Raw genomic sequence first — 22,680 nt, 5'->3', positions numbered from 1 at the left:
AAAAAAAAAAAAAAAAAAAAAAAAACTAATGTATAAATTACAGTGGCCTGTTTCCCTCTATCTGTGTTTCTTTTTAATAAATCTGTGTCTTGATGAGATCAATCCACTGAAAATACCTGGAGATGTTCTTTGCTTTATACAGATAAAGAGACATGCTATATAAACAACTCCAAAATCCCCTCATTAGATCTGGGTTCTGTTTGGAGAGCACCCTGGCCTTCTTTTTTAATGTTATTCTATTGAAAAAGAAAAATCAGCCAGGATCGTAGAAAGCAGTACAGCTAAGCCTTAGTCCTTCTTGGTAGATGTGGGGAAAAAAACAGATTAATTTCCATTCTGGCCCCGAAATTTAAAAAATTCAAGAAAGCCCCATTTGCCTTTGGTTCATTGCAAAACACAGATGACTCTCAAAGTCCTTCTTTATTTCCTTTCTGGGTTTGGTCGCTGATGCTGAGAACAACATGGATGGTGGTAATGATGAGGATTAAAAGTTTCCTTCCTGAGTTATCTAGAGGCTCATATCAGCCTTGAAGAGCAACAGCCCCAGGTCTCATCACGGCCATTGGTAATGACCACATTTGTGCCCAGAAGTGATTTCTCTGCCACCTTGGACCATTGCAAATGGTCTAAGGATGATGTGACTCTGTGGGAACAACAAGCTCATAAGTGCTTGGAGGTTGGGCAGTCTGCTTACCTTGATTTGTGGCTCTGAGGACCAAATGAGATAATTAGATAATATATGTAAAGTGCTTCAAATGGGCCTTCCACCTGGGAAACACTTCGGAAATGGTAACAGGACTTGGAGGGGCAGCAAAACAAGCTTCTAAGAGCATGGCTGTGGACTCAGGTGGCCTGGGCTCACAGGGACATCCTGAACTCAGAGACTTGGTGTCCTTACGTGTAAAATGGGGATAATAATAGTACTTGCCTTTCTCTATTATATGCTTATAATGAAGATGAAAATGAGGCATGTGTAAGATGTGAAGTATCAACGGATGGCATCTATTAACAATAATGATACCAACAACAATAACGGCAATTAGCGCTGCCTGTCTTCATATATTTGCAAACCTGCAGGTGATGTGATTTAATGGTCTGTTTGTGGCTGCTTCCACTTGCAATTTCCTAATAACACGGCACGAACTTGGAGCCAAGATGCATCCTAGGAGGTCCTACGAGTTTTTCTCTGTGCAGATAGAGTGCATCCCAGTTTTAGAAAGTAGAAAAAGCACTCAAAGATGGTCACTTTCATGTCTTTCAGGTTTTACATTTTGATTGTTCGTTCCCGGAAACCATTACAAACCACAGAATAGAGGTTGAAGTCCAGCCCTCTTCTGTGCCTTAAGGGGGATCCTCTGTCCAGAGGCTACAGGCCAGCCTTGTCCAGGACTGAGCTGAGTGGGTTGAGGAGGTGGGAGGGGCTGGCCTCCTTTAGATGGCATTAGCTTTCCCCCAGCCCCTGAAGCTGGATTCTTGGCTAACCCAGACAGGCAGCGAGTTCCCACTGGTGCGAAAAGCGTTTTTGGTTTTTCTCTTAGTGCTTCTCTAGATCTGAATTTATGGGGTTCCCAAGGGGACTCCTACCCTTAAAACTCCCCACAAGAGTCTTTCTTCCATTTTTGCCTGGAAAAAAAAAATCCCAAGATCCAAAGGCAGAGCAACCATGACTCCAAATGCCACCAGCGCCCAGACATTGTGGGCAGTCTGCACGTTTGGCAAATTTGCCGAGCCTTCCTTCCTGGCTCTTGGCCTGAACTCCAGTTTCTGGGCCCCTGCCTCCCAGGGACTGACAGGCCTCACAATCCAGAGACAAACACTGCTCGCTGTCCCTTTCAGGGCTGATTTAAGAAGTTACCATTGGATGTGTTCGCCACCGGCCAGCCTTTCAGTGCTCAGCTCCCTCCAGCCCGCCCAGTTCAGACCCTTTCTTCGTTTCCCTATTGTTCTACTCCACGGTACTTTTTCAGTGTCAAAGCAAATTTGTGTTTCCAGTAAGAAAGCACCTTTTGCTTTTTCCCTTTAAAAAAAAAAATTGCATGTGGCCTTCGTGATTCTAATTCCCATGGAAAACTTAACTGTATCCACAAGAAAAGGTACAGATGTGCACACAGACCCAGCCCGCAGACACTCCTGCGCCTTCACACACCCTTACAGATGCACAATTGCATACCGCAAAGCTGGCTAATGTTGATGCATCCAGGTTGGAAATGACAGGATATGGTGGAGGACCAGTCACTTAATGAACCCCTGCGGGACCAGTCTTAGTTACTAACAATTTCTCTCCAACTCATCAAGCAGGGGAGTCACAGCCCTCCATGTTTCACTCCATCACGTCCCCCACTGCCCCTTCTTCCTGCTCTACACAAACAAACCAATTACTGCAACGGATATAAATTGGACCCCCTTTCTGAAAATGCTCCTTCAACCTTTTTTCCACCCTTCCTCACTCAGTTCCAATCAGCCAGCCCGCCAGGTGGACCGTGTGCCCACACATGCACACACATACATACACATGCACACACATGTGTGTGCCTATTTACACTCTTGTGTATATTCTCTGCATCCAGTTCTTTAGTCCAGCCTGGTGTTAGCTCTATTACCTCTTAATCTACTGTCTTACGGAATACAGGTTAAGAATTACTTCTCTGTAATTTTTTGTTTTTATTTTCCATATGTACGACAACAGCCCCCAAGCCCTCCCCTCCCTCTGCCATACCTTAGGGTAACTTCCTGATTTATTCTTGGACAATGCCTTGTGTAACTCATATTGACATTAACAGCCCTCCCTCTCGTTATCAATTGATTACTTAGCTTGGAGGCTTTGTATACAGACCTGTCCCTGCTTTAAACAAGCTATTAAAACATTGGATTGACAAATTCTTATAAGTTAAGGAGTGAGCAGTTTCACAGGTGGAACATGAGCCACCATGGGTAAGATGGCAGGACAGTTTTCTCAACCTCAGTGCTACTCAAAGCGGGTCCACAGGTCATTCCTTGTCTGTGAACCATTTGATAGGGATTCTCAACAAGTTAAGTACAGAAATTCGGAGTAGGAGTTGAAAGACTTTTATAGCCATCTGACATGACTGCAACATTCAAGCAGCATTTTATTTTTCTAGTAATTCAACTTGTATGTATTTTACAAAAGTATCAGGCCATGGGGAATTGGATATTAGCAACAAAAACAACAACAAGTTGCCCTTCATGCCAGGTTATTTGAGAAGCAAGGTTCTCCATCATCAATGAAAACGTTCAAGTTTACCCGAGGAAACAAGCGGTCCCTTTGGAAGTTAGATCATTTTGGCTCAATTCAGTCTTTGTTTACAGATCCTTAACTGAGTGGTTGGTGTGATCAAGAAAATGCAGAAAAAGTTAAAACTAATATGTATGTAAATAACGATCACAAGAAACAAAGATAACCCAGTCTTGAAATGCAGATATGTGGGAAACGATCATATTTTGCAAAGATTCTGCTTTGAAATAAGTTTTGGCCAATAAATCTATCATGTTCCTTTCCTGGACTAGTATTTTGGCTCCATTTCCATAAAGAGGGTGACTCTTTCAGAATGCTGGAATCAGGTGATCCTTTTAACTTGCCTATGAAAAGCTGGATGCAGTTGTTTTTCGGAGGACATTATTGTTAGTCTTTTGGCATTTACAGGTCTCTGTGGAGTCAGACCCTTGTTGTAACAGGGCTCTCTGTGTGTAAGCCTCCATGCACATTTCAAAGACAGACGTTTGTTCCCTCCGGCATGAGGAACAATTACCCAATTATCTAAGCAGAATGATAGGTGTCTATGACAAATTGTAGGCTGGAGACATTTTAGAAATAATAATAACTGAATTTTTAGTGCACTTCCCAGTTTTTACAAAGCATATGTACCTCTGTACATCCTAATTCTCAGGATGTTCAGAGCCAGCCAGCCAAGGGGACAGGGCTTCATGCCTTCATTTTAAAGCAAGCGTCTGTTACCTAGAACTCAGCACATCCCTTGTTGCTGCGTGTCCATCCAAATGCTGCACAAGGCCCAAAGAGATTCCCAGGGAACAGAAAGAACCTCCCCTTGCAGTCATTTTTGCTCTGTGTGCAAGGAAAACCCACAAGGGGACACCGGTGGAATCTGACAGTCCTCTGGGCTTTTGAGGTGTGTGTGGTTTTTTTTGTTTTTTTGTTTTTTAAATTACCTGTGGGCTTTATCAGCTGGATGGTGACTGGAGGCAGTGCAGGGAGAAAGGGAACACCGGGCATTAAAAATGACAAAGCACTTTCATTTGTGAGGGCCATCTGAGGAAGGTGGAAATGAATATATTTTTCTGAGGGGAAAGCAATTTCACAAGCCCTGCCTGCATACAGATGAGCGGGACCACAAACCGGCTCGAGATGGCCACCGACATTCCCAGGGAAAGACAGATGATGGATGTTTCCTCATTAGGTGGCTGGGGATGGAATTTTAGGCAAAATTCAAAGAAAGAAAAAAAAAATCCCAGTTCCGCTCCTCTTCCTTTCATGCGGGCCTTCCTGTACCGGAACCAGACAAACCTGGCCATGGAAGTGACCCAGAAATACTCAGAGGTGACGGGGATGGCTTCTGGGGCAGGTAGAGAAGCCAAACACCAACCAGGCCTGGTGACTGGGAGAGACAGTGTCCCCTCTGCAGGAGAACAAAAGGTAATAAATGGCTTTTGCAGCAATTAAACACAAGAGCAAAGGTGAACCTCCAACTCCTCAGCATTATCCCTTTTTTAAGGAAAACAAAGATGACCAAGAGCCACCAACTCAGAAGAACCTCACCCCTAATTGGGGACACAGGCAACTGTCTGTTTTTTTTTTTCTATCAGTGAACTTTTTGCTGCAGCTCCTTACGGGTTTCATAGATCAGATGTTCGGGAGCAGCCGGGGGAGTCCCATTCCATCTTGCATTTGCTAAAATGCATTCGGAATCACATTATTATAGATTATGCAAGATTGGAAGATAGTGAAGATGAAAATGTAGCCCGGGATGCTTCTGAGAGAAGGAAGTCAGACTGACCCCATGGAGACCAAGCTGTGGGCTCTTTGTTTGCCACAGATCTGCTTGCCTGAGGGAATGGTTCAGCTCTTCCTTCCTTTTCATTCCCGTCTTGTGGGAGAAATGAAAACATGAAACAGGGAGAGAATATCCCCGCAAACTCCCGTCACACACCAACAGTTCATGTACACACACACATGCACAAACAAAATGGGGCCTCGGTTTTAGCATTTTGCTCAGACCTGCCACCTTGTTCAGGCGGAAACTTGCTTGTGAGAATTAGAAATAAGGAAGGCAGGAACTTGTATCTTCTCTTCTCTGGTTAGCTGTGTGGCTTCAGGGCAATCACTTACCCTCTCTGGGCCTCAGTTTCCTCATCTAAAAAAACAACAAAGCTTTGGATTTGATAACTGTTTTTTTTTTGTTTGTTTTTTTTTTTTTACAGATTTGACTTTCTCTGATTCACTAAATTCATTTGTAAAGAAAAGCCTCGCTCAGGAAAGCTCATGGGCTTTGTACAATGCATGTGAACGCCTATGTCTGTATGTCTGTTATTGTGTGTGCAGCCTCAGCTTTGCACAGGCAGTAATGCAATAACTCCATTTCATTCCTTCTCAAGCCCAGCCTCTGAGGGTGTACCCTCCGCTATCTACACACATACACACACACACCACACACTCTTTGCACACACTTGTGATGGTCCTGTTGTATCCAGACAGCTACATCTTCTGAAAATCATAATTAGGGTGACACTGGAATGACACATCTCTCCAGTCCCCCAGTACGGAGACAAAACAGCACTCGATTCCTGTTGGAGGCCGTGGAGGTAACCACGGCCCACTCAAGCATGTCGGGAGATTGGCTGCATGCTCCAGTGCACCGGAGCATGTCGATACTCCTGAATAAACTAATCAACCCATTTGCACCTCCGTGAAAACGCATCTTAGAGTCAATGAAATAGGTGTGGTAGAGACAATGCCAAGACTGAGTGGAGGAAAAAGAAAGAAGGATTATTAAAAACAAACTTGCTATCATGGGGTGCTGTGTGTCCCCAGGGTCGGAGAGATGAATATCCAAAAAACTGGAGTCCCTTCTGCTTTCTTTCAAGGGGCAAAGTATTTATGTCAGCGTTTCCACCCATGCCTCAGAGGAAGGGAACTCCCCAAATTTCCAGATTGTTTGTGACTATTGTTTAGTAAAGAGAATATTCTACCTTTCTAAGAATTCCACAAAAATCCAGATGCTCAGGTTCCCCACACTTCCCTTTAACATTTTTCTAGGGCTGCTTAAGATCCACTGCCAGCCCGGCACAGTGGCTTACACCTGTAATCCTAGCACTTTGGGAGGCCAAGATGAGTGGGTCACCTGAGGTCAGGAGTTTAAGACTGGCCTTGCCAACGTGGTGAAACCTCGATTCTACTAAAAATGAAAAAAAAAAAAAATTAGCGGGGCATGGTGGTGCAGGCCTGTAATTCCAGCTACTTGGGAGGCTTAGGCAGGAAAATTGCTTGAACCCAGGAGGCAGAGGTTGCAGTGAGCTAAGATTGTGCCACTGCATTCCAGCCTGGGCAACAGAGTGAGACTCTATCTCAAAAAAAAAAAAAAAAAACCCACTGCTACTTACCGTATACTTGTGCTGGCAAGAGAGCAATGCTGGATGGTGGTCTCAGTGTTATAGGAGTTCCCAGCCAATGAGATCGTGCCATCATGTACTACAAATGGTGTGCTTACGGGTCAGCTTATGTAAGAAGTGAGTCAGATGGCATCTGGGCATCCCATGCCATTTCTCTGATAAGTCTGGACACAAAGTATGGGGGACACCAGTGGTATGCTAATAAATAGGCTCTCAAAAATTTTTAAAGATCGTCCTATGGATAATTTGCTGATTTCTGTGTTATAAATGCTCCACCTGACTTCCACAATAATAGCTGTATTTAATAAATGGCTCACACGACTCCTGAAAATTTAACAAACAGCTCTCATGAGCCAATGCAGGCCAACACCAGCACTCACAGAAAGAAATTCTCATGGTACCAATTGCGATTACCAACAGTGCAGGCTCTTCCCTGCTTCCCTAGAAATGCTGATGTGTTGTTTATCCTAGACACTGGTGAGAAGATGCCTAAATGTCTGATAGACACTTTTTACCGGGTCTTCTCCTCTTTTTCTCCCATTTCCCTTTCCCTAAGAGCACACATCTAGGTCTATGGCTTTAAATTCTATCGATTTGCCCAAGACTCCTCAATAATCTCTCCTGAACTCCAGACTCTCCATGTCAACCTCTAACAAGCATCTTAAGCTTAGCGCTTTTAAAACAGGCCTCCTGGCCAGGTGCAGTGGCTCACACCTGTAATCCCAGCACTATGGGAGGCCAAGGCGGTTGGATCACCTGAGGTCAGGAGTTTGAGACCAGCCTGGCCAACATGGTGAAATCTGTCTTGATTAAACATATAAAAATTAGCCAGGCATGGTGGCCGACACCTATAATCCCAGCTACTCAGGAGGCTGAGGCAGGAGCATCACTTGAACTGGGAGGCAGAGGTTGCGATGAGCCAAGATTGCGCCATTGCACTCCAGCCTGGGTGGCAGAGGGAGACTCGTCTCCAAAAACAAAAAACAAAAAAAAAACACACACACAAAACAGGTCTCTTGATGTCCCCCCATTTCCAAGACCTCCCAAAGTCTTGCCCAGCTTAATAAATACCACCACTACCCACATGCTCAAGACAAGAACTGTTTTTCACCCTCCACTTCCAATCTGTCAGCCAGACCCATTGACTTTCTCTTCAAACACATCCCTGAATCCAGCCTTTTCCCACGTCCCCATTACTAATAGCCTGGTCCAAGCCACCGTCGTTGCTCACTGAACCACTGCAATTCTGTCTTCGCTTTTCTCATTTCTATTCTTGATCCTTGCAATCTGTTTTCTATGCCATCGCCAAAGTTGATCTTCAACATGCAAATCAAATGCTATCTCTTTCCTTCTCTCCCTCTCTCTCTCCATACACATGCCTATACCCACTTCAAGACACTCTAGTGGCTTCACGTCACACTTAGAACTGCTTCCACTTACTCTTCGTCTGCCTCCTCTCAACCTCACCCAGTGTCGCTCTGACCCCATCACTGCATTGCAGCCACATCACTCTTCTATTCCTCAGACAGAAGTTAATTTCTGCCTTTGCATGTGATTTTCTGTCTGCCTGAGTGCCCAGATCTTTGCATGACTGATAATCCTTACTGTTCAGGTCTCATCATAAATGTCACCTCCTCAGAGAGGCCTCCCTGATTATCTTTGGTATTTACTGTCTGTCTAGATTATGAAGTCCATGAGTGCATAGACTGCTATTAGACATCCATGTAAGTACAAAGGCTGCTGACAAAGATGCCCCCAAATAGAGCAGCTGGATGAGCAAAGAAGTGAATTTCTTGCTCACAAGAGAGCCACTTAGGTTCATTTTCTTATGCTGCTTCCACACTGCAGGGGGCATTGCCACCACCTACAGGATCAGTGTTAAGGTCTGGGCAGAGAAGTAGCTGGCATCGCTTAGGCTCATCTGCGCTGGTAAGAACTCATCCACATGGCCACACCTCACCACAAAGGAGGTTGGGAAATGTAGGCCATCTGTGTACTCAGGAGGATACCCTGGTGCTTAGTGATATGGTTTGGCCCTGTGTCCCCACCCAACTCTCATCTTTAATTGTAATCCCTATGGGTCGAGGGAGGGACATGGTGGGAGGTGATTGGATCATGGCGGTGGTTTCCCCATGCTGTTCTGGTGATAGTGAGGGAGTTCTCACAAGATCTGGTGGTTTGATAAGTCTGGCACACTGCCCCCTTCTTTCTCTCTCTCTCTCCTGCTGCCGTGTAAGACGTACTTGCGTCCCCTTTGCTGTCTGCCATGATTGTAAGTTTCCTTTCCAGCCATGTAGAACTGTGAGTCAGTTAAATCTCTTTCCTTTATAATTACCCAGTCTCAGGCAGTTCTTCATACCAGCATGGAAACAGATTAATACACTTAGTATGTGTTGAATGAATGAATGAAAAAAAATAAATAAATGAGTCTTCTAGTTAACGATTAAACATGTCAATTCCCCTTTGAAAACTTTCATTAAAGCTGCAAAAGGAGGTTAGGAAGGTAAAATACAGCCTTCTCCAGTTTGAGCCTACATGGTACACTTGCACTGTGCAAGACATTCATAAATAAGCCAATCTTCAGTTATCATGGGTGTGACCTAATTCTCCATCCCCTCCTCCGCATAAGCTTCTTCCCATCATACAAACTAGAAAGGCGTGGAGAAAGATGCCCGCTGGGAGGCTAACAGGGAATATTGTGTCTTTCCATTTTCTAACTCCCCGTCTTCCATTTAGGCCCTTCGGCCACTTTCCCATAACTTCAACAGAATTGCTACATTCCTCTAAGGCCCTGGCCTATTTATTCCAGGTAGGGTGATGATTATGAAATAACAAAGGGAGAAGAAAGCCCAAGAAGTGTATAGTAAGCATTGTTTTCTTCTAAACCTTGTTAAAAGTGTAACTCTAAGATGTACATATAAGCATACTTAACAAAGTCCTGTGGGACAACTGGTGTGTAGTGAAACAAATTGGTAGATGTCTTATATATCTGCACTTAAGGTAAGTAATTAGGGTCTATTCCTGGGACTTCTATAGCATCCCTGGGGAGTTTTACATATCAGGGCCCCTGTTCCAACCACCTGTGGTAAGGTTCAAGTCTATAGGCCTTTCTAAAGTATTAGGCACATAATCACTTATGAAAGAAAAACAATTGGTGTCTTTTTATGTAGCCATATAGGGTCCTAATAATTTCAGAAAAACCATTTGCTGATAGTGAGGAGACAACAGCCTACTATGTGCCAGCCACAAGTCTAGATGCTGTGGGTAGGATGATGGGCAATTAGTTCAGAATTTCTTAAAGAAAAAACAAGCAGAGCACAGTGCAGGGTGACCCTGTGGGCATGGGGGCCAGATGGTTGGTTTTTTGGGGGGGTTTTGGAGATGGACCCTCGCTTTGTTACCCAGGCTAGAGTGCAGTGGTGTGATCTTGGCTCACTGAAACCTCCGCCTCCCAGGTTCAAGCGATTCTCCTACCTCAGCTTTCTGAGTAGCTGGGACTACAAGCAAGCGTCTCCACACCTGGCTAATTTTTATATTTTTAGTAGAGAAAGGGTTTCACCGTGTTGGCCAGGCTGGTCTCAAACTCCTGACAGTGGTGATCCACCTGCCTCGGGCTCCCAAAGTGCTGGGATTACAGGCACTTTGTAGTCCTGGCTTTACTAACGTGAACTTTCAATCCCAAGGCAAATGTCTTTACCCTTCTGGGGCTTGGTTTCCTTATCTATCAAATGGGTTAATAAGAATGTGACATAGGGCCGGGCGCGGTGGCTCAAGCCTGTAATCCCAGCACTCTGGGAGGCCGAGACGGGCGGATCACGAGGTCAGGAGATCGAGACCATCCTGGCTAATACGGTGAAACCCCGTCTCTACTAAAAAATACAAAAAAACTAGCCAGGCGACGAGGCGGACGCCTGTAGTCCCAGCAACTCGGGAGGCTGAGACAGGAGAATGGCGTGAACCCGGGAGGCGGAGCTTGCAGTGAGCTGAGATCCGGCCACTGCACTCCAGCCTGGGCGACAGAGCAAGACTCCGTCTCAATAAAAAAAAAAAAAAAATACGATGAATATAAGATGCTTAGGTCAGTGTCTGGCACACAGTACACTGAAAATGTTATCTAAAGGGTACAGAGTTCAATTTACTTTGGGACCATGTCAAAGCCTCAATTAATATAAAATCTAGAAAGTTATTTACCATACCAGTTTTTATGATTTCAACAGGGTTTTCTGTACCATTACAAGTATATCTGGGTCCTTTCGTCTCTGTTCATGTAAAGTATTATTTTAAAATATTAAATAGGGCTGGGTGCAGTTGCTCACACCCATAATCTCAGCAATTTGGGAGGCCGAGGTGGGTGGATCACTTGTGGCCAGGAGTTCAAGTGCAGCCTGGCCAACATGGTGAAACCCCATCTCTACTGAAAATACAAAAAATTAGCTGGATGTGGTGGGGGATGCCTGTAATCTTAGCTACTTGGGAGGTTGAGGCATGAAAATCAGTTGAACCCAGGATATGGAAGTTGCAGTGAGTCAAGATCGCACCACTGCACTCCAGCCTGGACAACACAGCAAGACTCTGTCTCAAAAAGAAAAATATGTGTGTGTATATATGTGTGTGTGTGTGTGTGTGTGTGTGTATCATATATATATCATAATAGGATATCTGTAGTGTTGGCATACAGGTAGAAAACCACTAAAGAATCAATGTTCTTAATTGAACAATTCAGTATTTTCTGGCACTTTTCCTTTTGAAACAGTGTTTTCACCCACTGGATGCTATGGTGACTCTCAAGAGAATGTGTTTTCCTGCAAGAATCATCGTCCTTTCGTTTTGGAGATTAGGTCCCAACTTTCATAGTTTATTCAATGTGATCAGAGCTGGGAAACAGCACACAGTATCAGAAGGAAGATTCATGTGAGAAGGAATGCATATGACCAGTAGCAACTCAATTTTCTCGCCAGCGACTTTAAAGTCGTGAACAGCACCAAATATCTTTGGTATGTGCTCATCTCTGCTTCAAATTTGAGTTCATAATTTTGATCTCAAAGGAACTAGCATATGAACAGCTGTCTAGATTGAGAGTACTAAATGTGACGTTTGTATGGGGGAAGGGGGAGGACCAGGAACTGCAGTTTCAGGAATGGTAAAATACTGTCAATGATCACGGGGGATGTCATGGGCCCAATCGTCAGCCCACTGAGACTGACAAGAACGTACTGACAAGCAACATACTGACTTGATCAAAGAAATGTTCAGCTTAAATTGGAGGGAAGGACCAGGTACAATGGCTGCCATCTGTAATCCCAACATTTGGGGAGGCTGAGGTGGAAGGATTGCTTGAGCCCAGCCAGTCATGCTGACCTGTGAGCCAATGAAACTTCTTTCCTGGTCAGGCATGGTGGCTCACACCTGTAACTCCAGCACTTTGGGAGGCTGAGGTGAGCAGATCACCTGAGGTCAGGAGTTCAAGACCAGCCTAGCCAATGTAGTGAAACCCCTCTCTACTAAAATACAAAATTAGCTGGGGGTCATGGCAGGTGCCTATAGCCCCAGCTACTCAGGAGGCTGAGGCAGGAGAATCTCTTGAACCTAGGAAGTGGAGGTTGCATTGAGCTGAGATCATGCCACTACACTCCAGCCTAGGCAACAGAGTGAGACTCTGTCTCAAAAAAAAAAAAAAGATACACTTCTGGAAACACTCTTGACCTGCCTTATTCAACGTTTCATCTGTTAGAAGGTTGAGAGAGCCAGCAGAGAAACTGCTAAATCTGGTCTTAATCCTGATAAATCCAGAGGAACTGGTGGTGAAATCAATTGATGGGACCTATTTCAATAGGAATTTTATTTAGTTTTACTTTTATCGAAGTTACTTATATATACAGTTTGTAGACTGATACAGTCCTTCCAGCGTTGTTGCAGAAATACACCAAAATCCCCCATCTAGCTCCTACTCCCTTATGGATAAACTCTTTTAATGCTTTAAACTGATTCCTTAGAACTTTACCGCCATATCGCTCAATAAAATGGTTTTTTGTTGTTGTTGTTGTTGTTTTTTTGAGACAGAGTCTCATTCTGTCACCCAGGCTGGAGTACAGTGGTGTGATCTCGACTTACTGCAACCTCCACCTCCAGGGTTCAAGGGTCCTGTGCCTCAGCCGCCTGAGTAGCTGGGACTGTAGGCACATGCCACCACACCCAGTTCATTTTTTGTGTGTTTTGAGTAGAGATGGGGTTTTACCATGTTGACCAGGCTGGTGTCGAACTCCTGGCCTCAAAATTCCCATCTTGCCAATATCGTGGTATGGTCATTTTATCAGATCAATATTTAGCCTACCTGAGCCATGTAGTGTATTCCATTTACTCTCCTTTCCTGAAGAACTCTGTTTTCAGTGGTTCTGTTTTGCTTTTCTTAGTCTTCTGTCATTGACATACACCTGAAGTCTCCCCAGTTGTGTGCATTGTCTCTCAGGGTATCCAAATATATTGGGTATCCTACCAATTTCATCTTATAAAAGTTCTTCTAGAGCCTTCTGATCTGCCCCCCTTGGCACTGGTTGATTTCTAAGCCCAGAGCCCAGCTGTTGCTTCCAGATGTCCCTCCCTGTCCATCATCCTGTAGATTCCTTTCTTCTCTTTGATATGTTAGAGTCTGTTTCCTGCTTCCTATTTCATTTTGTCTCCACCTGGTAGTAGGTACTATTATGGGATCCATTTCACAGATGAGCCAAACCAAGGCATGAGGAACTTAAGTAAAATTCCCTAAAGTCGTAAGGTTTTGGCACAAGCAGTGCAGCTAAGCCTCAAACTTAGAATCCAACACCAAACCTAGACATTTTGTTTTGAGACAGAGTTTTACTTTGTCACCCAGCCTGGAGTGCAGTAGTGTGATCTTGACTCACTGCAACCTCTGCCTCCTGGGTTCAAGCAATTCTCCTGCCTGAGCCTCCTGAGTAGCTGAGATTACAGGTGCCTGTCACCATGGCTGGCTAATTTTAGTAGACACAGGGTTTCACCATGTTGGCCAGGCTAGTCTCAAATTCATCTGCATGCCTTGGCCTCCCAAAGTGCTGGAATTACAGGCATGAGCTGCTGCATCCTGCCAAAACCTAGGCTCTTAATTACTCACTGGGCAGTCAGTGCACAAGCTGGGCCCTGTCCGCCCCAGGTGACTAAGGGCCTTGTGCAGGCTGTGCCTCCCACGTTCAGGTCAGTCTGTTGCCACAGTCCTCTCCTAAAGCACTTTTACAGGCCCTGACTCACTGTCCCTCATGGCAGTTTCTTATTTCTGGGATTAGCTGGTTTTAAAAGAAAAAAATAGCTTCTGGGCATGTGACACTATTCTCAGGCCTTTAATGTCAGAAATAATGATGGCGTTAAATTGGAGCTCATTACCACGGAATGAGACCTCATTGAGCCATCTTTTGCGGTGGGGAGGGGTTGTTTAATGATTTTATTTTTTTAAACCTCCTCCTTAGTAACTCTGACATGGTACACCAGGGGAGAAGTGGGTGTTTGGAGTAGCAAATTTTCAAATAATAAGAAAGATCTCCTTTCATCGATGAAAAAAAAAGGGTCCATCCTCCATTGTTCCCACCAAATGCTGGCTGTTCCTTTGTTATGGTCTCATGGAAATTTCCTGAGCCCCTTAAGCCACTAATACCAGTTGTATCCTCAGCAGCAACAACACGTCCTTAAGGCATTATTTTCAGGGCAGCTTTTCCCATAATGAGTCTGACAATCCTGCTTTATGATTTGTTGAGTGGTTAATTCAAAATATACCATTCTCTAGAGCCAGCTTTCCAGTGGAATCCCCGCTAGGCCTCCAGCCACCGATGCAAAGGCTTGGCATATCCAGCTTCAGAGGGTCTCTTAGGACCCGATTAGATGATGGTGCTACCCTGTGCCGCTGCTTCAGAAAGAGAACAGCAAGCCTCTGTTCCTGCCCTCCAGAGGCTTCTCACACTTCCTTGGTGAACTCTCAGCACCATGGTGACCAGGAATGAATGCTCATCTTGAGAAAGCATGTGATGTCTTCACGGTACTCATGGCTTTCTAAGTTTAAGAGGGATATTGGCCACCAAGAGAAACTACAGAGGTGGTGGGGCCTTGAGACCATACCACCCCAGGAACAGGTCAAGGGACCGGGGTTATTTTTTAACCTGGAGAAGCAAAACATAAAAGTGAGGCATGTCAGTTACCTCCAGATACTTGCTGCTTTATTTTTTTATTATTTATTTANTCTCGACTTACTGCAACCTCCACCTCCAGGGTTCAAGGGTCCTGTGCCTCAGCCGCCTGAGTAGCTGGGACTGTAGGCACATGCCACCACACCCAGTTCATTTTTTGTGTGTTTTTGAGTAGAGATGGGGTTTTACCATGTTGACCAGGCTGGTGTCGAACTCCTGGCCTCAAAATTCCCATCTTGCCAATATCGTGGTATGGTCATTTTTATCAGATCAATATTTAGCCTACCTGAGCCATGTAGTGTATTCCATTTACTCTCCTTTCCTGAAGAACTCTGTTTTCAGTGGTTCTGTTTTTGCTTTTCTTAGTCTTCTGTCATTGACATACACCTGAAGTCTCCCCCAGTTGTGTGCATTGTCTCTCAGGGTATCCAAATATATTGGGTATCCTACCAATTTCATCTTATAAAAGTTCTTCTAGAGCCTTCTGATCTGCCCCCCTTGGCACTGGTTGATTTCTAAGCCCAGAGCCCAGCTGTTGCTTCCAGATGTCCCTCCCTGTCCATCATCCTGTAGATTCCTTTCTTCTCTTTGATATGTTAGAGTCTGTTTCCTGCTTCCTATTTCATTTTGTCTCCACCTGGTAGTAGGTACTATTATGGGATCCATTTCACAGATGAGCCAAACCAAGGCATGAGGAACTTAAGTAAAATTCCCTAAAGTCGTAAGGTTTTGGCACAAGCAGTGCAGCTAAGCCTCAAACTTAGAATCCAACACCAAACCTAGACATTTTTGTTTTTGAGACAGAGTTTTACTTTGTCACCCAGCCTGGAGTGCAGTAGTGTGATCTTGACTCACTGCAACCTCTGCCTCCTGGGTTCAAGCAATTCTCCTGCCTGAGCCTCCTGAGTAGCTGAGATTACAGGTGCCTGTCACCATGGCTGGCTAATTTTTAGTAGACACAGGGTTTCACCATGTTGGCCAGGCTAGTCTCAAATTCATCTGCATGCCTTGGCCTCCCAAAGTGCTGGAATTACAGGCATGAGCTGCTGCATCCTGCCAAAACCTAGGCTCTTAATTACTCACTGGGCAGTCAGTGCACAAGCTGGGCCCTGTCCGCCCCAGGTGACTAAGGGCCTTGTGCAGGCTGTGCCTCCCACGTTCAGGTCAGTCTGTTGCCACAGTCCTCTCCTAAAGCACTTTTACAGGCCCTGACTCACTGTCCCTCATGGCAGTTTCTTATTTCTGGGATTAGCTGGTTTTAAAAAGAAAAAAATAGCTTCTGGGCATGTGACACTATTCTCAGGCCTTTAATGTCAGAAATAATGATGGCGTTAAATTGGAGCTCATTACCACGGAATGAGACCTCATTGAGCCATCTTTTGCGGTGGGGAGGGGTTGTTTAATGATTTTATTTTTTTAAACCTCCTCCTTAGTAACTCTGACATGGTACACCAGGGGGAGAAGTGGGTGTTTGGAGTAGCAAATTTTCAAATAATAAGAAAGATCTCCTTTCATCGATGAAAAAAAAAGGGTCCATCCTCCATTGTTCCCACCAAATGCTGGCTGTTCCTTTGTTATGGTCTCATGGAAATTTCCTGAGCCCCTTAAGCCACTAATACCAGTTGTATCCTCAGCAGCAACAACACGTCCTTAAGGCATTATTTTCAGGGCAGCTTTTCCCATAATGAGTCTGACAATCCTGCTTTATGATTTGTTGAGTGGTTAATTCAAAATATACCATTCTCTAGAGCCAGCTTTCCAGTGGAATCCCCGCTAGGCCTCCAGCCACCGATGCAAAGGCTTGGCATATCCAGCTTCAGAGGGTCTCTTAGGACCCGATTAGATGATGGTGCTACCCTGTGCCGCTGCTTCAGAAAGAGAACAGCAAGCCTCTGTTCCTGCCCTCCAGAGGCTTCTCACACTTCCTTGGTGAACTCTCAGCACCATGGTGACCAGGAATGAATGCTCATCTTGAGAAAGCATGTGATGTCTTCACGGTACTCATGGCTTTCTAAGTTTAAGAGGGATATTGGCCACCAAGAGAAACTACAGAGGTGGTGGGGCCTTGAGACCATACCACCCCAGGAACAGGTCAAGGGACCGGGGTTATTTTTTAACCTGGAGAAGCAAAACATAAAAGTGAGGCATGTCAGTTACCTCCAGATACTTGCTGCTTTATTTTTTTATTATTTATTTATTTATTTATTTATTTATTTATTTATTTGAGATGTAGTCTCGCTCTGTCACCCAGGCTGGAGTGCAGTGGTGCAGTCACGGCTTACTGCAACCTTCACCTCCCAAGTTCAAGTGATTCTCCTGCCTTAGCCTCCTGAGTAGCTGGGACTACAGGCGTGCACCACCATGCCAGGCTAATTTTTGTATTTTCAGTAGAGACGGGGTTTCACCATGTTGGACAGGCTGGTCTCGAACTCCTGACCTCAGGTGATCCGCCTGCCTCTGCCTCCCAAAGTGTTGGGATTACAGGCGCGAGCCACCATGCCTGGCCGATTTTTCAAAGAGGATTGTCCTCCTTTTCCTGACTGGCCCCAAAGGGTAGAATGGGAACCAGTGGGTGGAAATGATAGGAAATCAGATTTTCACTGCAGATAAAAAAGAGGTTTCCAACAGAGCTCTTGGGAAACGTCACAGCTTCCCTGTGAACAGCTGTGTGCTGCCTTTTATTGGAACCATCAAGAGAAAAGAGACATCCACAGGTATCCTATCAGAGAATCAGGCACTAGGCCATAAGTAGGACTAATAATCTAAAATACACCTTCTGATTCCAAGGCTTCATGACTCTAAGAGGTACAGGTTTATGAATCACTTTTAAGATAAGAGAAAGACCTTTTGACAATTTTTAAGAAATAGATTTTCTAGATATAAGATGCTGCTTTAGACTGGGGGGGCGGGCAGCAAACTTTTTCTAAATGGGCCAGTGAGCAAATATTTCAGACCACGTGGTCTTTTTTTGTGACTACTCAACCCTGTTCTAGTGCAAAAGCAGCCAGATGATACACAAACGAATCAGCAGGCGTGTGTTCCAGCAAAACTTTATTTACAGAGCAGGCAGTGACTGGATTTAGCTTATGAGCCGTAGTGTGCCACTGCCCGCTTTGGAGGATGCTGGGTGCTGGGAAACACAAGAGGGACTCAGGGGGGAGGGGGGAACGGCTATGCTAATACCCCACGTGCGTGTGAGTGTCACACTGATGTACAATATACATATGTGCATCTTTGCATATGGGGATGTATATTTGTGTGAGTGTGGTTTGGAGAGTGGTAAGGAGAGAAAGAAACAGAGCACATGGACGCCCACAGAGAAACAAAACCTCTAAGACCCGGTGGCCGTAGTCTGTGAGGGCCAGTTCTCTGTCATTGTGATGTAAAGACGCCAGCCCCAGAGGTACCCCAAGGGGAGTTGTTCACAGTGTCTGAAATTCTGACTGCTTCACTCTCTTTGCTTTGGGCATCTGCCTTGGGAAGGAAAAAACTGAACTAAATGTAACCATGTCCTGAAGGAGGGAAAACATAGTTACTCAGATGGGTGCATCAGATTGGCTGGTTGTCACAGAGGCCTTCCAATAGGGAAGCTGGGCCAGATTGGTGTCTGATGCAACCAGGAACATTAGGAAGTCTTCAACTCTCAGGAGGAAGGGAGCTAGCAGCGGGAGGTTGGGAAGGGCAGAAACTTGCCTGCCTGCCTGCCTGCCTGGCAGGTTGGCTTAGGGATAGCCCTCCATGGAGCCTCCAATCCCCTGCCAACTTACCCGGGGTAGTGAAGGGGTCATTTTAAACGGGATATTTAAAAAGTGGCTAGTGAGCGTTTGCAGGGACTAGGATATTTTTGATTACTTGAGCTGGCATGGTTATATAGTTTCAGGGTGGCTAAAATACTGTAAATTCTGTTTCTTGGGGTCAACGTACTTTCTTGGAGCCTTGGGTTTTCCCAGATCGTTACCCTTTGGTGCTGTCTGACCACTTTCCTTGTCAATTGTCCATTCCTTCTAAATGCCTCCCTTTTCTTCACCCTGACTTTAAAAGCCTGCTACCCTAGGAATACCCCACACAGGCCTGGACACACGTAGACACTTCCTCAAGCATCTAAGAAGACCTGTGGCAGCCATTTGCTGCTGCTTCCTGTTTCCATGGCGGCCATTTTGTCATATCCTAGGAGAGGGCAAGAACAGCCTCCTGCATTGCTTCTCAAGTGCACTGTGTAGCACTGATTTTTTCCAATCATCTCTAAATAGAGGTTTCTCTCCCCCTCCTCCCAGCTCAGCATCCGAGGGCACAATGAGCGTGCCCTGCATTTGAAATCTGACATCTCCCTCTCTCACTCATTCACTCCGTCTTCAGCTTGGCAGAGCGTTTAAAATTGGTAATCCCTTTAACTAGGCGAGCTATTCTTCTGCTGGGAGATGACCTTTTGCACAGAAGATAGGACTGTCATACATGATCTCTGACATATGGAAGTTTCCTGGGTGTTCCAACAAGGAACAGTAAGTACCACACCAAAAGCAGTGGGTGTTTCTGTGCAACTTGTGTGTACAGATATATTATATTACCATACATGGTTCTAAATAAATTATTACCAGTTCTTAAAAGTGCCACCAGCCCTCTTGAGGCACATCTGTTCAATTTTTTTATTTTAATTGAAAAGAAAATTTTGTCAAATTTAAAGACTCTTGGGGAAAAGATGGGGAAAATTATTGAAAAGAGACAATTTTCCATGAGTTTTGCAGAAATTAATTGTAGTTTCAAAGTTATGAAAATNCTCTCCCCCTCCTCCCAGCTCAGCATCCGAGGGCACAATGAGCGTGCCCTGCATTTGAAATCTGACATCTCCCTCTCTCACTCATTCACTCCGTCTTCAGCTTGGCAGAGCGTTTAAAAATTGGTAATCCCTTTAACTAGGCGAGCTATTCTTCTGCTGGGAGATGACCTTTTGCACAGAAGATAGGACTGTCATACATGATCTCTGACATATGGAAGTTTCCTGGGTGTTCCAACAAGGAACAGTAAGTACCACACCAAAAGCAGTGGGTGTTTCTGTGCAACTTGTGTGTACAGATATATTATATTACCATACATGGTTCTAAATAAATTATTACCAGTTCTTAAAAGTGCCACCAGCCCTCTTGAGGCACATCTGTTCAATTTTTTTATTTTAATTGAAAAGAAAAATTTTGTCAAATTTAAAGACTCTTGGGGAAAAAGATGGGGGAAAAATTATTGAAAAGAGACAATTTTTCCATGAGTTTTGCAGAAATTAATTGTAGTTTCAAAGTTATGAAAATAACCTTTTCTTTAAAAAAAAAAAAAAAAAAAAAACCCTCCCACAGACTTGGGGAGTGAACCACTGAATGGCTTTTTCTTCTCCAAGATATGTTATCCTGAAGTCTTCAACATGACCCCTTGTTTCTTATAAGAAGCTAATGTCTGATTTTCCCTCAAGCAGAACAATATTTGTTATATTTTTGCAAAATGTTAATCTATATTATCATGAAGTTTTGGGATTCACAAAGCAGAATGAAATGTGAAATTTCCAAAATGAGAAATGAGAAGGATCTGCTCACCTGGCACAAATCCACTGGGTACCACTCTCAGCGTTCATGAATCTTAACTTCAGAAGCTTGTCAGTTGCCCAAATAATGCAGGAACCGTGGGTTTTTAGTGTACTGTGGAAGCGGGGCTCACACAGCCTCATATAATATGTCATGAGAGGGAGTGGATTGTGCCAGGGATGTACTGACTCCTTGCAGCTCTCTCTAGTTTGTCAGTTAAGCAAGATGGCTGCTCTTGGAATGGAAGAACTTCTCTCTTTGCTGTCGTTGATTCCTTTCTGAAAACTACTGGAGAAATGGATCCTGAGAGAATTCCTAGGTTATGTGAGGGAGATCACTAACAGATTTATTCATTGGATGATGCTACCCCTGACCAAATAGAAGGAAATCTGATGTGGCAGGAGGTATATGTAATCCCACCCTAAGCCATTTCCAGGTAGCCCATCAGAATTCAGTGATTATAGCCTGATTATTGCTCAGTGACCCCTCCAATCTCTAGGATCTTTTTTTTTTTTTTTTTTGCTTCCACATGTATGGCCTGAGTTTCTGATTCTCAGGGTCATTGTCTAAGGACTGTGTAGGGCTCTTGAACACCTTCTTTAAGTAGCCATCTGTCAGATATAAACCTGCAACAGGTCTGTCACCAAGGCTGAAATTCTGACATTACAGTTCCTAATGCTGGGTTAAGAAAGGAATTGCTCGTTATGAAAATGCAAACACCCCCAGGAGGCTAAAACAATATTAATGTTATGTCCGTCATATTATTTTTATGGTTTGATGATAGTCTTACACCTAACCACTATATGCCTTATCTCATCTCCCTATGATAACTCAGCAAAGCATGTATTTTAAAAATAAGCAAAGTGAGCTTCAGAGCATTTAAGTTGCTTATTTATACATGCACATCTAGGGAGGGGTGAGCCTGGAATTCAAATCCAGATCTATCTGGTGAAAAAACTGGTGAACCTGACTCCTGTGGGTTAGTAAAATGCTTTCCTATCTGTTTACTAGTTGAAAGTTGTTTTGGTAAGAGAGTTAAACAGAGAGAGAGACAGAGGGAGAGAAACAGAGGGAGAAAGCAAGCGAGAGCGAGCATTGGTTACTTTAGGGTCAAGAAGATGCTAACAGAACATGGAATGGTGCTAAAGAAAACATTACCTGGTATAGTTTCGCCTGAGATAACCTACCCTTTGGTAGTTTCTTTAGTGGTTCTTTGTGTTAGACCAAACTGCATCATTTTGTAACCCCACCCCCACCCCCTGCCATTTCACAGAACTTGGTCAAGTGAAACATTCCACGGGGGTTTGGGGCGTGAGACATCCTGGCCAACCACTTGACCACAAGGCACAGGAACATCCTTATCACACCCTGCTGGGAGAAAGTGCAAGGAACATCACATTCCGTGGGAACAAAGGCCAAACTGCCTCATCATGGGCATGTCTTAGCAATATCATCCTGGGCAGCAAGCCATACTGCCCAGGCCCCTCCTGCCCATACCTATAAGTACCCCAGCCTGTAAGCAGTGGTGGGCACTGGCATTAGGCTGGTCCTCCACCTCTAGAGGTCTTATGTTGGACATAAAGCCTGCATTTGCTGTAGAGCTGCCACTCTCTCTCTCTCTCTGTCTTTAACCCTCACCTTCCCTTCAAAACCTAGCAGTTGACTTGCAGCAGGATTCCTGAACCCTTTCCCAGGATCCTTTCTCTTGTTTTGACTTGAGCTAGTTACAGTTGGAGAGATTGGAGCTGCCAGGGTCTATAAGCAATAGCAGCCTTGGTGATGGTCAAGGCAGCAAGTGCCTCAGCTCTAAGACAGGCAGCCATTTACTCATGCTCCTCCTGCAGATGTGCCAAAATGTGTCCAAACATGCAGGATTCTCATGCAGGAGTGTTCATGGCCCTAACTGCTCAGCCACAGTCAGATGGAAAGTTTTGGTAACCTTTCCTATCTGAATTTTTTTTTCAATTGCAAAGCACAGAAATTGCAACTCCAAATGACAGAAGCAAAAAGGGATGTATGGGCTCATATAACTGAAAAACCCATGGGAACATCCTGTGGCTAGGGGTATCATTGGATTAAGAGCCTAAACAAAATCAGCAAGTTTCTTCTCCCCGTGTTGCTTGGAACTGTCCCCTCCATACTTGTTCCTTTCCTTCTTAGAGTCCCTTCTTAGGGTCATGAGATACCTACAGCAGCTCAGATTCTATGTTGTCTCACTACAGATGCTCTAGGAAAGAGAGAACATTGTTTTCACAGAAGTCTCTGCAAAGGTCCCATAGGAACACACTGGG

General features: G+C 44.6%; 1 long non-coding RNA gene across 1 annotated transcript in view; it reads right to left on the bottom strand.

Annotated features, from left to right (window-relative positions):
• The window catches only part of LOC108514492 (uncharacterized), a 37,918-nt gene extending 17,068 nt beyond the window's left edge, over nt 1-20,850 (bottom strand). Inside the window, exon 1 of the long non-coding RNA XR_001881224.1 lies at nt 20,402-20,850. This is a non-coding gene — a long non-coding RNA (uncharacterized LOC108514492). The remainder of the gene's footprint in view (nt 1-20,401) is intronic.
• Between the last annotated feature and the right edge of the window lie 1,830 nt (nt 20,851-22,680).

This window comes from Rhinopithecus bieti, unplaced genomic scaffold, assembly GCF_001698545.2.
Source record: "Rhinopithecus bieti isolate Rb0 unplaced genomic scaffold, ASM169854v2 scaffold_32081, whole genome shotgun sequence".
In the NCBI taxonomy this organism is placed as follows: Eukaryota; Metazoa; Chordata; class Mammalia; order Primates; family Cercopithecidae; genus Rhinopithecus; species Rhinopithecus bieti.
This window is presented reverse-complemented; position numbering and strand designations above follow the sequence as displayed.